Raw genomic sequence first — 13083 nt, 5'->3', positions numbered from 1 at the left:
TCATGTAGACCACATAATTAATAAATAATCTTACAATTCATTCATAAGAGATTGTTAATAATCTCCCCCTATAAGTGTGCTTTCATTTACATCATATATCAATCATTGTGGATATGTAATAAAACAATGATATATGGAATAAGACCTTAATATCAAAAGATCTTCTTTTATTGAAGAATATAAAATGTTTTATGATTTAATGCTCAAAATGCTTTTAAAAATATATATGAGATAAAAGACATATATCATATGTAAGTAGTGACACTACTTCTAGTCATATGAAATGAATTCCTAATTAAGTAAAATCATTTCTTCTTTGAGAGATGTGGTGAGAAACTGCCTACATGATTTTCTATGTGGATAAGTTTAATATTTCTTTTACACATAGTTTTTTAAGAAATGATGTACAAATATCACACGAAGTTCTAAAGTGTTAAAAATTGATGCATTAAATAAAATAGCACTTGTAATATCACATTAGTCATCTAAGATAGAACAAAGTATTCTTTGAATAACATATTTCCAAGACTAAAGTGTCCAACAAATATATGAAATTTATTTCTATAACACTTGAGGAGTTTCAATCCTTATAAAAAATCAAGTTTACTCATCATGCTAATTTTAAGTCATTTTGTATGTTAAAGGTAAAACATGAATGTTGATTCAAAGATACTATATAAATACAATCAACATATTTTAATCAATGGTTTTGAGAATCAAGACATACATATATATATCAATTTGTCAAAAACCATCATTTATGAGAAAATCACAAAGCCTTTCAAAAAGAGCTCTAGGAGATTGTTTTTAACCATATAAGGTTATAGATCATTTTAAACATGTAGTTCAAAATATATGTATTTTAAATCCGGGTGGTTTATCTTTAGAGACCTTTGAATGAAGTCACTTAAAAATGCATTTGATCACATGCCAAAACATGTAGCATTCTTATTGCTTCAATTCAAGTCATATGTGTACAAAGACATATAATCAATTTCTTCTTCTTGGATAAACCCTTGAGAATAGTCTAGCCTAGTTACCAATGATTATATATGATGCCTTATTATGATGTGAATAAAAAATTATGGAACTAAGTTAATATCGTAGCTACCAAAAAAATAAAAAATAGTTCCAATAACTAGCACATTGAGAATGTTCACTAATGATGGATTAAAATAATGAAGGTAAACTATTCTTCAACTCTTAGAAAGACATTATAAACTTTCATTCTTAGATCTCATAAGATGACTCTTCCAAGGGTTTTTGTTCCTTAAGGTTTTCAAGTGAGGACTTATTTAATTTCTTATGTTCTTAAGTACATTTAAACATTTTCAAGTTTAATAACCTCATTTCATATATGCAATGAGTGATACCAATAAAATGTAGAAATAACAATTAAAATCACAAAAGCACATAAATGATTATCTTAGACATAGATACCAGTAGATTTGATTAACTTTAAATGAAGTAGCATTAGGTGTCAACAATATGCTAAAACACATTACTTTCATATAAATCATCAAAATCTATAATAAAACATTTTTAGCAACAAGTACCATTCATGTTAAGATCATCATCTACATTAATTATCCAATGAAAATAATCATGTATTACCTTTTATCTAGCAGAATCAAGTCACGTTTAAAGTTATCAACTAAAAACATATTTGTAATGAAGAAGGGAATATTTACCGAAGTAATTAATTCTATTAGCTTTGGCACGATTTCTTAATGTAGTGCATGATGTGTGTTTTTATTTATCAATAATAAAATACCACTCGCAATAGAACAAATCTTTGTAGGATAGGGTTATGTTGAGGGTGTTAAAGCTCAAGGACTGTGGTGGTTTATCAAGTCTTCAATTAATACTATTTTAATTAAGAAAGATGATTTGATTTGTTGTGTGTTGTAATGCAGTTCAATAACATAAAAGAAAATAAACGGAATAAAATGATTGAGATCAAGAGAAGAAGTACTTAGGGATTGACTTCACCATGATCCTTCTACTATGGTCAACTGTTCAACCTTGGGATTTCAACAATTATGTATTATATAGAATTAAACTCAATAATATTCGTTTAATTTAGATTTAAAGAAAGATATTCCATGAATTTCAATTAACTATAACCTATCTTTGGTTGGCACGAATTATCTACCTACCTACTTCTAACTAATTTTGTAGTATAGCTCGTATTACCTACGCATAGACTATGAAAACATTCATTCATGAAAAACGTTTGAACACCATTGCATGATCTCTATTCTTATGTCTAATAGGCCTCTACCAAATACCGTCCAATAAGAATGTGTTAAATATAATTTAAGAACAATTAAATCTAAGACAAGGTATTAATCATTCAAAAACTATTTAATCATTAAAAACCAATTAAATTAAGTCAATTACCCATAATCATGCAATCAAAATACATAATATATTAAATTCCAAAAGTATAGAACAATCAAACTATAATATTCAGATTCGGGCTACATCAATGGCCTAAAAAAGGAATTAGCTATTCATGACGACTCAAGATATCATATGTGTTGTTGTGGTCTTCATTGCCATGGACTGCCAAAACTCCTTTTGGATCTTCCTCTTCAAAACCCTAAAAGCCGCCGCGAGAGAGAGATATGAGAGACTGCTGATATGATGGCCTTATGGCTCCTTTTATAGAAGAATTAACTTCTAATAAGGGTTGGATGGACTTTTAGGTTTTCTGGGGTAATCTAGGATGAATTATGACTGAATTAGAACAAATCCCGCAACTTGAAAATTCTTACTTAATAGCAAAGATCGAGCTTTGGGTACAAGGCTCGAGTTTTTTGGGTCTAAGGCTCGAGCTTTTTGGAGTAAAAGCTCGAGCTTTAAGTATAGGACTCGAGCTTTGGGTATAGGGCTCGAGTTTTTAGGAATGGTGCTCGATCCCTATTTCTATACTTAGCCAAATTTCTTTCAATATTTTTTGAAGCGTCTTTTCCATCAACATTTAGAATATTTTTGGATTTTTCCTTTTTAATAGTGCTCGATCCTTGACTTTTTGGTCTCAGCTCAAGCTTTTTGGAGCAAAAGCTCGAGCTTTAGGTACAGGGCTCGAGCTTTCAAGAAAAGGGCTTAAGCTCATGCAATTTTGACCCATTTAGAGTACGAATCTCGAAATGGCTATTAGAGACAAAAACATTGGGCTTCGAGTCTTCTTTCCAGAGCCATTGAGTTTGTTTAATTTGGAGTTTTGAGTGAAAAGTATGCCCAAACTACTAAAGTAGATCTAGAATTCTCATCATTTTTACTCCAAGCTTGCTTTAGATGACCGGCAATGGCTCCGTAAGCTTCAATATCAGTCTTTTCATCATAAAATCACGGTTTTAACTTATTCTTTGGAAAAGTACCTACAAACACGGAATACATATAAATCAGTATAAAACATAATAGATGTATCATTTTAGGTCTTAACATATATGTATTTAAGGGCTCGAATATGCAATATTCAGCTCTCATCAGTGCATTATTCATCCTTTTGAAAGATAGAATAAATCTTGGTTTGATTTCTCCTTATGTGCTTTAACCATCCATATTTGAATCAACCTATTTTTTGTTAAAGAGGTTTTTAACCTACAAAAAATGCTTAAGTGGCATTCTTGGGTACCCAATTCTTTTAGGGTCCTTAAGAGTTATTACATATTAACATGGTTCATTTTGAAACTTAATTCAATAAAGAACAAATGTGATACTTCCTTTAATCAACATGCTCAAAATAAAAAATTTAAATATCTCTAGCATCCTAGTGCATTTGTCAATTTAATAAATAGACAAGCTTATTATTACATTTAACTCAATGAATCCATATAAAGTAAGTAATAATTGAGATACATAACATAATTTCATATATGGATTATAATGTAATTCTATGTACTTTATGATGAAATTCAACAATTGACAAAGAGGAACAAGATTTGTCCTACATAAGTAAAATTAAACAAAGCGCCCATTTTCGAAATCCTTAAAGGATTCAACAATTTAAAGGAAGAAGCAATTCTTTCTATAATCAAATATATATTTTTAAAAGAATGCTAGCTTATTGGAAAATGAAGTTCCCTCTAAGATTTGCACCTTTTTAAAACAATTTTATTCTAATTCAAGGTGTAGCATTTCAAATGTAATTACAAGTACTTCATGTGAATATAATGCATGTAGAAATTTGTTTTTTAATTAATGAAAAAATACATTGAAACACATTACATAAATAATGAATATTTGTACCATGATGATAATACAAAATTCCATAATATATATCTATAGCATATCAACATCTTTTGGGAATTATATGACTTCAATGAACTAATACAACATATTCATTTAAAAGAGAATTCTCCATAAGTGATGATATAAGCTAGGTTTGGAGACATATTCTCACTTAACCTTGTAAAGATCATAATCATACCATGAAAGTAAAAGTGAATCAATTCTTAGCATGGAATGATTTTATAGAGTTTATCAGTTACCTTGCCGTTGAGGTTGTTCCGAAGTGTAATGCTTCTTTCATTTTCCTTGAATGAAGAAGATGCCAATAAGCAAACCTACAAGATAAGCTTAAAAAATCTTCTTTTGGTACCTAAATTTTCTTGGGTCCATATGAGTTAGGTAATGGCATATAAGTTACTTTTGGAACCCAAATCTTCTTTGTTCTTGTCTTCTTCCTAAATGAATAACTATAAATTTTATGTCCAAACTTTTTACAATAATTGCATATAAAAGAATTCTTCACAAACGAATCCTTTAATGATTTTCTATTTTTCAATAGACACGCATCTTTATTGTAATGATCATATCCTATCCCATTTTTGAAGTAAATACTTTTTTGCTTACCAAGTATAATGCTCAAGTTCTCACTTCCGTTAGTGAACTTAGCTAACGTATGATTTTGATCATTAATGATTTTCTTTAAAGAATTATTTTCGGAAACAAGATTAATTGATGATAACTCTTTAGAAAATGCACATTCATTTTCCTTTTTCAAAGACTCATTTTCAATTTGAATCTTTTCAAGTTTTTGTACTAAATCATGATTTTCCTTTTTAAGAGAGGTACACTTCAAAATTGTTTTTCCTAGCACATGATGTAATTTTTTAAAAGGGTCAAGTAATTCATTGTGTGCATCAATTAGTTCATTATAAGAAGCTTCTAAATCGAAAGAGTCGTGGTTAGAATTTACTTCTTCTTCGTCAGCCATGAGACAAAGAGCAATATCTTCATGATTATCAACCATCTCTTTGATGTCACTTACTTCTTTGCTAGAAGCTTGGAGAGCTATACTCTTCTTTTGAGTTGCTTCATTTTCTTCATTATAGGAAGATAAGTAAGTTATACTAAGAGAATTTAAACGATTAGTATTGTTAGTAGAAGTAGGATGCATCTCACTACTTGATTAATTTTCATTTATGCTAGAAGATACATCCTTTTCAATAAGCATAGGCATATATGATTCATTACCATGAATTGATCCAACATAGGCTAATTCAAGTGTGTACCAAATTTCTTTAGCCGTTTCACACTCCGCAATTCTAATGAACTCATTTTTACTCAATGCACAATAAATATTATTTATGACTTTAGTATTGCATTGAATTAATCTACGATCATTTTCACTCCATTCCTTATTATTTTTAGGAGCGGGGTTACCTTCAACCATTTTGGTTGGGATATAGTCACCATTTTCAATGGCTTCCAATACATCAATATCAATACCTCTTAGAAAAGTTCTCATTTTGATTTTCCAATAGATACAATTATTTCCGTCAAACCAATGGGGTCTATTAATAGAGTGTCTTTCTAAATGTGTGATTATATCATTGTTAGCCATGATCGTACTCCAAGGCGGTTAAGTCCTTTAAATAGAGTTTTGGCTCTGATACCAATTGTTGTCCAAGAATTGACTTTACAAAGGGGGTGAATAGAGTCAATGGACAATTTTCACAATTTAAGAATACGATTTCTAGCGAGCTTCTCAAGACAAGTATGCAATAATCAATTCAAGTGAATAAGCAATTTAAATCATAATTGTAAAGAGATAAGTGATAAGTGCTCAAATGTGATGCATTTTACCACCTAAGCCGGGGTATTTTAGTCCATTCATCTATCTTACTTTCCCGTTTTAGTTCTAATTTGTGCTTTTGTCTATTTTAGGTTAATAAGGTTCAAACAAGCTAAAAAGAGTCTTTTAGCTCATTTTTGGAGTTAAGAAGAAAATTCAGAAGAAGTTAGAAAAAACTGCACTGTTCAAGTTTTGATCAATCGAAGGAATCCCTGATCGATCGAAGATATCTACAATCAATCGAAATTAAGGTGGTGTAGCTCAGTGGATAAGGTTGCCAGTTGTCAAGATATTTTGTGCCACGTCATCTTCGATCGATCGAAGACGACTTCGATTGATCGAAGACGCTGCTGGCAGTGATCTGTCTAATTCCCGAGCGCACCTAAACTCCACCAACTTTTGTAGCTGCTAGTTTGCACCAATCAAAGGCCTATTGATAGGTGTATATTTATGGATTTGTCATTATCAAATACACTCCATATCAAGATAAAATACCTACAACCATTTAACTAAAAATGTCTAATGGCAAGTAGGGTCGAACCACGTATTCAAGATGAGTTTCTATTTTCGAACAAGAGATTTAAAAACATTGATTTTCAGATTCGTCACGAATTATGAAAATGAAATTATAACTCCAAAATATTAAACACTTGAATGAGAATAAAACTTGTGAAAATAACTTGCATTAAATTAGAGAAAGCTTTAAGAAAAATTACACAAGTAAATAAACTCTCAATGAAAAGTACAACTATTTTAAACTATATTTTCTCCTCTATCTAGCTCTATCTCTAACTATCTAACTCTGCCTCTGAAGTGTGCAATTTATAACCAAAAGAAGCAACCCACTTATAGGTTATGGTGATGGCTTTTCCCAAACTGCTTCTTCATTTCCTCACGCTACCTTTCTGCTACCCACTTCACTGACCACTTCACATATCAACTACTTCTTCACATTTTCTTCATTTTGTTTTGTTTTCTTCTTTTCTTTCTTGTCTCCTCATTTTTCTTGCTGACTTTTATTTTTACTTTCTTTTCTTCTTTCTTTCTTTTATTCTTATTCATACATTAACACATATAAAACACAAAACGAGCATATAAGAATGTTTAAATAATATAAAAGTCTAATTAAAAGCTTATTTTGGTGCATGAAATAATAGGTTTTGTGTACTTATCACCTATTTTCTGACTTGTTGCCTACTCAAATATGCATGTATTTAAATGAAATGAACCAATTTGTATAGAGTTCCAATTTTTGTTCCTAATGAAATACTAGTTGTTACAATATTAGACATACCTAGTAGATATTTTTCTTTTTCTAGAACTAGGGTTTCTGGAGCAAAGCAAAGAGGAAAAAGATGGTGCCTACATTGAAAAAAGTCTTTGAATGTTGGATGACACCAACCATGAGTGGCTAAATCCTTCTCTTGGGGCTAGAGGTAGCCCCTAGACTTGCTTCCTAAACTTAGTATTTTGTAATTTTTGGGAATTTATGTTGTAAATAATGTTTTGACCATGATTATATATAGATCTTGAGCTTTTACATGATTTGTATGGATTAATTTTTCCAATTGATCTTTTATCTCTATTAATATGTATATATATGTTAGAATGAATGGTTATGTGCTTACACTAGATTTTATGAGTTTAATGCATGTTAATGTGTGTTGGAATTACTAATCTAGTGATGGTCAAGGCATGGTGCTTAATTGATTACTCTTGTGGTTTGTTTGATGGATCATGCTTATTTCTTGATGGATTGTGCTACCTCATTATCTTAATTAGTTTAAATTCCCTATCATTAGTCTAGTTGTAGTGTAGTTGCTTTAAATTCCTAGATAGGTAGGCAATCCATTCTTGTTGTTTGATGATCCATGCTTATGAGTGCAAGTAACACATTTCTCTCAATTTTTTGTGTGTGCATTAATTGTGGGTTTATTGAATGGTTAATGGCTTAGTTTGATAGGTTGTGCTACTCACTAGATTGATTAGACAATTTATGCTTAATTTGCTATCCATGCTTAATATTTCAATTAATAGCACACACACTTGTTTTACAACATGGATTCTCTTTAAATTGACAAATGCTAATGTTTAGTGAAGTGAAGCTTAGTGGTGAACTCTATGTCCCAACACATCTCTCTCATTCTCTATACTTTAATCTCTAGATTGTTCTTAATTTGCATGTTTCATTAACTTAATTTAACAAACCAAACTCCTCTTTGATCATTCGACCTACTAATCCAATATTGATTCCGTTGTACCTTGAAAATCCCTTGGGACGATCCTTACTCACTCTTGCTACGTTAATAGTAGTAGTAGTAGTGGTGGTTTTAATAAATTTAAATTTGACCAAAAAGGCTTTTATTGAACCACACTCTCACTACACAATTTGGGCATATCAACACGGCCTCGTTCAAGTTTTGGCATCGTTGCCGGGGATTAGCAACGCCGTATTAGGAATTGATTAGGAATTAGTATTTTTTGATCCTTGCTTTACTTTATTTTTATTTTATTTCTCACATTGTCACTCTTTGACTAGGTACTTGGAGCAAGGGAAGCGAAGCAAAGGAAACCTCAAAGTAAGCAAGCAAGCAAAGTAAAGCATAAAAAGCAAAAATAAAAATAAAAATTGCAAAAGCAAAGCAAAGCAAAGCAAAAAGCTTTAAAAAATCTTGAAGTTGCTTAAGGACCTTTGTGAACGTTTCTAACTCCTCTTGCTTAGTTAAATCATCGGCCCGTGTGGAGGCATTTTATTTCATTGTTTATCATCGGCCCGTGTGGAGGCAACTTACTTTCTTGCATTTGTTGAAAAAGTATGGAAGTATGGGATCATTGTATGTGGAGACTTGTTGTTGATTGATTTTTGTTATGGAGGAGAAGTGTTTGCTATTTGTTGTTTGTTGATTGTGTTGATTTGCAATGTGCATGCATGGTCGTAGGTCTTTAAATCTTCCTCTTGTTCCATTAAATCTTAATCTTAAGTTAATTGTGCGCAATCCAAGGAGTTGGGGTAATTCAAGTGAATCCATTGCATCAATGGACGACCGTGTTGTAAACCTTGGTCATGTAGACCAAGAAGGAATTCTCCATCCTTATATGCAACAACATGATAATGTGCAAGTTCCTCTGGGTATGCCTAGACTTTTTGCTCCTCAACTACAAGGCCAAGTTCCACTTGGAATGCCTAGGCCATACTATGCACCACCACCTCCACCACCCGTTGTCCAAGCTAACAATGTAGCTTATGTAGAGCCACCAATTGTGAATCCTCCCATGGTTTTGAAAGATCACTATGTACCTAATGAATATAATGCACCCACAAGCATTCGTCTTCCTCAATTTAGAGTACATTATTATGAAATTAAGCCACAAACTATTTAAATGCTTCCCAATTATTTTGGGCTAACCAATGAAGAACCATTTAAGCATTTGGATGAATTTCTTGAAATTTGTTCCACCGTAAAATATACAGACATGCAGGAAGAAGTTTTAAGGTTGAAACTCTTTCTATTCACCCTAAAAGACAAGGCAAAGTATTGGTTTAACAATTTGAGACCTCTTTCCATAACTTCTTAGGCGAAAATGCAGTAAGAGTTCTTAAGAAAGTATTATTCCGTTTCCAAAACCAATGCCATGTGAACTTTAATTCAGGAGTTTTCACAAAGGTATGGGGAGATGTTACATGAGGCATGGGAACGGTTGAATGATTTGCTTAGGAAATGTCCTCATCACAACATTCCTAAGTGGCAAATAGTTCAACATTGTTATGAAAGTTTGTCGGAAAACTATAGAGGCATGGTTGACGCCTCAATAAGAGGTTCTTATTTGGATAAACATGAAGATGATGTGTGGCATTTATATAAAAGCATGAGTGAAAACTCAATGCATAGATCATTGTTTTCTAGAAATGGTAGAAATGTGAATGGAGGAAGGAAGAATTCAAGTTTATATCAAGTGAACAATTCTAATGAGATAGTTGCCGAGGTAAAGTCTTTAACTCAAAGGTTTGATCAATTTTTGATCAATCAAAATTTGGCTCATCAAGTGTCTTCCTCCCCTAATCATCATCATTCTAGTGAGTCTTGCATAATATGTTCACGTGTGTTACATACTACTTCCAATTGTCCCCATGGATATGTGCACAATGAGTATCATGAACAAGTCAATGCCGTATTTGTGAATCAAGGGAATAATCTCTATGGCAATCATTACAATTTCAGGTAGAGAAATCACCCAATTTTTCTTGGAAAAGCCAAGGGGAAGGTTCAAACCCTCCCCAAGGTGGTTTTCAAGGGAAATATGTTCCACTCCACATGCAAGGCCAAAATTCTCAAAGCTATCGTCCGTCCTATCAAGGACCCAATGGAAATCAATTTTAAAACTCTCATTTTCCAAATCAACCATCTTATTTCCAAAGTCATTCAAGAAGTATCGCTTTTGAGGGAAAAGTTTTATCGGCTTTAGGTACTTTGGAGGCATACACTCAATTGCTTCATTCTCACTCCCAACCAATTGCCAAGCTAAAAACCTAAGTAGGGCAAATAGTTAGCACATTGAATGTGTGATACCTCTCAATTCTAACACCACGGGTGATCAAGTCTGAGCACAGATCCGAGGGATACCAAACAATTAAGTATTTTAAATGGAACACAAAATACAAAAATAAAGAATAAATAATTTACTGAAAAGAAACTAAATGATAATCCTTGAATTAATAAATAAATAATCCTCCAATAAAACATATCCAAATCCTCTGATATCATTACAACTCGGGAATCCATCCAGTGCCCCTAATAATATCCAACTAGAAAATAACTGAAAATGAAAAGAAACATAAGATAAAGTCTTACGTCGAATCGGAAGAGTAAAAGACTGTCTCTGTTCGGCATGAACAATCTCTAAGACTGGAACTGTCGAACACCTGAAAAATAATAGTAGGTCAGGCCCACGAACAAGTTCTACTCTACTATAATCCAAATAGAGACCCGATACATATATACATCCTAAACAACTAAAAAATAGCTATATAGTCCATATGTATATATACACCTACTAAGGGACTCTCATTGGACTACAAGGCAGTGTCAACCTGACTAGTAGGTAACATGCAAAATACACCTGAAGTGGGCATGAGTACCTAAACCTAACAGGATACACCACTAACCATCATTGCCAGCTATGCATCCCACTGCATATACGCTCCATAACCATCGATCTTGAGACTCAAGCTCATATTATGACATATATCTATACATATATAAATCCACCCACAACTATGATATGTCATTCAACTGCTCATCGACCTGACACGAATATAAGTAGGAGTTAACATTGTAGTTAATCCATTCCCTTATTCCAGAATAGGTAGGACTTAGCTTTTTAAGCTAATCCGTCCCTAATATGCTACTGTCTTATACCGGTGCATATAATCCACAAGATCTAATAATTGATAGAACAAAATAAAGTAATTCATCAATTAAAATCCAGAGAAGAGTATAATAAAAAATCAGATATGTAACTAAGCACATTATATTGTAATATACAAGAGTAACTTATAAACACCCATTTAACTTGCTAGCCTGACGGTAAGCAATTAAATCCTTTATACCCATTAACAACATGCAAATCTAATTTTAAATTTCATGATGTTCAAGATCACAGCATAATAGCATAAATTAATCATTCTGGAATTTTAGCATGTTCATTTAAATCATTTAAAACCCCCATGAAAGTTCAGAATCACATTATAGCTCCTGAAGACCCAAAAATATATTAAAAATACACCTACAGGTGTATTCCTAGCAAAGGAGCTGGCTCCCTTCAAAAAGGAGCCGGCTCTCACTTCATGGAGCCGGCTCTAAACAAAAAAAGAGCCGGCTCTCTCTCATAGAGAGCTGTCTGTAGAAAACAAAAAGGAGCCAGCTCTATCCCTGTTTCCCATCATCTTCTTCGCCTCTGGCAATGTTAAATCTCTCTGTATTCCTCTGTTAAGGTTCCTAAGGTTCTAAACTATGTTCCAAATCATTCCAAAAAATCATATAAACCCAGTATGCATCATTAACCAAATTAAAACACATAATCATAAACAATTTATAAGAGAAATCAATTTCAATGAAAAACACATAATAAAGTTTAAATTTTGAATTAACATGCATACAAGACCAATTTTAATGTCTGATAAATCCTAGAGATTACCTAGGCATGTACAGAACACAAGCCTAAGGGAAGGAGATAGAAGAAGAACTTGCCTATAAGATTTCAGTTTGAAACCTTTAACTGTCTTCTTCCTAGGTTTTCTGGCAACTTCGGCCTGCCGTTAAGACTCTTTGTTGCTCCTGGTTTAACCCACAAGCAAGCTTTAATAACCCCTCCTTGGTTCAGCCCTTGTTCTTGGCCAAAACCCTAATTCTCCCTCTTTCAGTTTATCTCTAAAGCTCTCTGTATTTTTCTGCCTCCACTGTTGCGTGAATAGGTTTCTAAACCTTCGGCAGACTATACACAAGCATATAAAGGCTAATATAGTTTAACTTAATTCTAATTACCTAAGGAGAAGGAAAATAAAAATAAAATAAAATAAAAAAATAAATAAATATATATATATATATCTGCACCCTAAACTAACCGTGTTATCATATATATATATATATATACACACACACACACAATAACCAATGACCATTATAATTATATAATTTATAGTATATATTGAATATCACTACTAATGTAACTATTAATAATAATTAATAATTAACATAACCTTATATACATATATACCCATATATATATGTACCACTATCCATGGGTAATAATTGTACCCATTTAATCTCCTATCCAAGTAGTCCATGTGACCCAAACGGTTGGTCCATTACTACTATCCAAGCCCAACTCCTTTAAAATAAAATAAATAGAATAAACATTTAATTAAGACAATTAATTACAACTAAAAACTTAGCACACATCATCTAATCACATTATTTAATTAACCAATTTATTCA

At 32.1% G+C, this 13083-nt stretch overlaps 1 non-coding gene across 1 annotated transcript; it reads right to left on the bottom strand.

The window, feature by feature from the left end:
* Positions 1-9721: 9721 nt before the first annotated feature.
* LOC132287342 (small nucleolar RNA R71) lies at positions 9722-9825 on the bottom strand. Its single transcript, XR_009473000.1, has one exon. It is a non-coding gene; the product is annotated as a small nucleolar RNA R71 (small nucleolar RNA).
* Between the last annotated feature and the right edge of the window lie 3258 nt (positions 9826-13083).

The sequence above is a fragment of the Cornus florida genome, unplaced genomic scaffold, assembly GCF_030987335.1.
Source record: "Cornus florida cultivar Cherokee Brave unplaced genomic scaffold, ASM3098733v1 CherokeeBrave_3.0.0_Hap2_Chr11, whole genome shotgun sequence".
Lineage (NCBI taxonomy): Eukaryota > Viridiplantae > Streptophyta > Magnoliopsida > Cornales > Cornaceae > Cornus > Cornus florida.
This window is presented reverse-complemented; position numbering and strand designations above follow the sequence as displayed.